Source organism: Tympanuchus pallidicinctus, unplaced genomic scaffold (assembly GCF_026119805.1).
Source record: "Tympanuchus pallidicinctus isolate F22 unplaced genomic scaffold, pur_lepc_1.0 scaffold1, whole genome shotgun sequence".
Lineage (NCBI taxonomy): Eukaryota > Metazoa > Chordata > Aves > Galliformes > Phasianidae > Tympanuchus > Tympanuchus pallidicinctus.
In genome coordinates, this window is record NW_026294618.1 from 35,768,330 (window position 1) to 35,772,148 (window position 3,819).

The following is a 3,819-nucleotide window of genomic DNA, read 5'->3' on the forward strand; positions in this document are numbered from 1 at the left end:
ATGTCCAGGAGTTTTAGAGACTGGTAGATCATAGGCAAACCTCAAATTAAGCTATCAGACAGTCTTATTGGCTTGTACGTGAACTGATGATCTTAAGTTCATTGAGTTAAAAGGAATACAACATCCTGTTTCCAGACATGAAGCAAACTCTGTAACTTTCTTCACTTTTGGATTTGGATCAGTAAATTTTACTGTGACAAATTGGATTTTAGACAGCAACAATCAAATTACAATAGCGGTAGCACTCCTAACACCCAAGGGTTTACCCTTGGTAATACACAAGGTATACTCTGATTACTCACCTACTTACGAAGGTTTCTTGGACTCAGGAATTAATAATACTCCTTAACAGTTTTCAAAGCAACAATCTGGCTCAGCACAGCTTGTACTTTCACCGCTTCTATGTCCTAGGTACTCATCCCCAGCAGAAACACCCTCCTTAACAAGACTGAACATTTCAGCATGTACATGACAAACTGCCATACTAAAGTGCCAGACAGTTTTCTAGAGAATGAAGTAGTCATGGTCTCCTGGTGTTATAATCAGAAAAATCAACACAGTGAAAGGGCAATACAGGAGTGTAACAGCAAAGGGTCTAGTGTGGATAGAATGGTATCACAAACGAAAAGTGCTCATCTGTCTCCAAATATTCAGCTTGCAGGAGAGACTACACAAGGAAGGGATCTCCAACCAGAGATCATTTCTCAGTGTCAGGCAACAATTAAATGAAGTTTAAGAGAAGTGCAGCCAGGCTCCACCTGTGCTCCCAGGGCTGACTGGATCCTTTCCCTCAGGTGCTCAATCTGGTTCAGGCCATGACTCAACAGTTACCATACACCTGGTAATCTTCAACATGGTATTTCCCAAGTCTTGTATGAACTGCTGAAGGGGTGACAAAGAAGTTCGAACCTAACTTCTTGTAAAACTGGGGACATAAAAGCACTGCATCATCTCTGGCACATTGAGGTACATGGATAATGAGTTCACAGGACATGCATATATCTTAGTACTCTCAGAATTGCCTTCAGTACCACTGGCAAGTCTGATTGAGAAGTTTTGCAAAGACTTCCAACATTTTCTTCTGCCTAGAAAAGTAACCCTAAGACAATGGCAGTGTCTAATTGTTCTTGTGCTGATTCATGTCCTTCAATGTTGATTGCAAGCCATACAGGTAAGACCAAGAGCTGAGATCCCCCTGTGACATAGCAAATCATTTCTGCTTCTCCTGGGTTCAAGGTTATCTTCTTTCCAGCTTTCTTCTAGTCTAGGTCATTTTCAACAGAGATGTCAACAGTCACGTTAAACTGTGGAGCAATGCTGTAATAGGTAGTATTAGGAAATCATGAAGATACTACTGCAGTAATTTCCATTTGTGACCTGAGGTGAGATTTATATGCATACAGTTCAAACAAAGAACATCCTTTACAGAACCCAGTGGGAAGTTGTATTCCTGAGGTAATAGCTTTGCAAAAGTTTCATCTAGGATTTTAAGAAATGAATAGCTGACTGATTACAGATCTCTGTTACCACAGAGAGTCTTAAGAAATGGGAGGCATGTAATTCAGTTTTTAGATGGAAAATTTTTAAGATAACAAGAGAAAAGAACTGAAGTAAATGAGAACTAGAAAATATAATAGAAAAGAGGAATGCAAGACACTTCTTTGACAAAAGCTTTGAGAAATATACTGTTGAATGGATAAGATGAATAGACTGAGATTCAGTCTGTCACGTGTCTCTTTGTAGAAAGAACAGTTTTATGGGGAAAAAAAGTTTGTTTGAAATCTTTAACCTCAGGTGATATTTGCAAACAGTTCATTTCAGATCCTTTAAGTCCATGTAAATTAGATACAACAGAACTGTTTGCTGAAGATCAGTCAGAAAATCTTTGCATTATTTACTATCCAGATGGAAAACGGAGCTCAGAACAGAGCTTTCTACTCCTGATTTTTTTTTCTTAAGAGCTCACAGATGAAGAAATTAGTATAAAGCACCAAACAGAGATGTGCCAGTTTACTAACAGCAAGTGGCTCTCAGTTTTTGCATCTCACACAACTGCTCTTAAAACAAATATTTTTGATGAGAAGCCTGTCTTTCATTGCAAAAAGGACCAAGATTTATATTCTTTGTTCAGTGAAGTCTTGTGACCTTTAGTTATTAGATCAGACAGACAATTTCTGTATTTTACCTATGTAAGGGTGATACTAAATTCAAGTAATTCCATTATGCACAAATAATTTGTGAAATGTATAGCCTTTAACAGAAATTGTAACATAGTGGAAACTTCTGTTTATTTGTTAGGACATACACATCTAACGGGACTTTTTGACCTGCTCCAGAACAACATATGGAAACCTTCACTGAAAACCAACAGCCAAGACTGCATCAATAAATGGTATCTCATTAGGTATTACTGAAAATATTGTATCTTAAAATAGTACAATTCTCTTCTGAAACACAACTGTATATCTTTTATTTTGTTACAGAATACATGTCTTTGTTATAGAAGTCCAGGAACTACAACAGTGAAAGAAGTAAATGCATAAAAATCAGGAGCATTAATCATACTAATAGAAAAGAGGCAGACTTCCCTTTCAATACAAGAATAATTTATTGCTCTCGTGGTAGTATATTCTTTCATTATCATTTTGATTATTGTAAGACTGACTTCTCTTATAACTGGTGGTGACTCCAATGCTTGCAATTTGTGCTGAAAAAAAAAAAAACAACTATATTCATCATATCTGAACTGAACCTAATCCAAAGTCAACAAAGTTGTTGCTTCTGCATTTACAGAATTGAGGGTCAGTTGATATTTCCATCATATCCTTTATTTTTAAAGGTCTTAACTTGGATTTTGCTTTATATTGTATTTATTTTAGGCTTTCTATACTTAATATATTAACTGCACGAAAACCACATGTGTATGCAAAACCAAATATACAAGCCAAAGAAAAATCTTTTCCCAACTTTAAAATGCATGGTTTTTTTTCAGTGCTTGGAAAGGCAAAGCCTCCTCCCATGAAGAACAGTCCAAAATAGACTTTGTCCAAAGATAACAGCTTGTGGTCCCAGAACTGGCTCCAGGAAAACAGGTAATTTTGTCAGAACTTCAGCAAAGTAATAGTGACTGGAGGATTAAAAATCAAATGTAAATATATGTGTTTGTACTCATGCCCTCAAAAACAAACTCAGATACACAGATTATATCAGCCTGAGTTACGTGTATGCCAAAGTCAGAATTTTCTTACACACAATACTGAAAGCACTGGAGTTATCTAAATAATAATCTTCACTCATATACTGTAATCTTCCATCATTCCCCACAAACTACCTCATTGCTTAACTCATGCCCAAGTATATCAGCACACAGACAGATTGAGAAGTTGAAACCAGCCTAGCAATCCAAATTTTAACAATCCAAATATTAAAAGGAAGCATCTTTTAGCTAAAATTTGAAATATGTTGGTATGTCGATTGAATATAAAAAAAAATGCCATGTCAGCACTGCTGTAGAGCCAATACAAAATTACAGACTATCAGCAATGTCTGAGGAGAAATAAATCAAAACTCTCCTCAAGGGTAGTGTCTATCCTGGCAGAGGATGTCTGAATTGCTGTTGATACACTTTTATACCATGACCATTTACTTGCCAATCTTTTCTGAGGTAATATTATAAACTCTTTTTATTTATTTATTTATTTATTTTTCTTCTATTGATCCAACTCATGTAGTCAAACTGATGTAGTCAGATAAAAGATTTCTATACTATTTTAGAAGATAGGTAGATGGTATATGCAAACAAATTGAGTTGAGGGCTAG

At 36.0% G+C, this 3,819-nt stretch overlaps 1 long non-coding RNA gene across 1 annotated transcript; it reads left to right on the top strand.

Moving 5' to 3' along the window:
- The first annotated feature begins 1,145 nt into the window (after positions 1 to 1,145).
- LOC128086509 (uncharacterized) lies at positions 1,146 to 3,090 on the top strand. Its single transcript, XR_008209388.1, has 3 exons — positions 1,146 to 1,171; positions 2,299 to 2,392; positions 2,993 to 3,090. It is a non-coding gene; the product is annotated as an uncharacterized LOC128086509 (long non-coding RNA).
- The last annotated feature ends 729 nt before the right edge of the window (positions 3,091 to 3,819 follow it).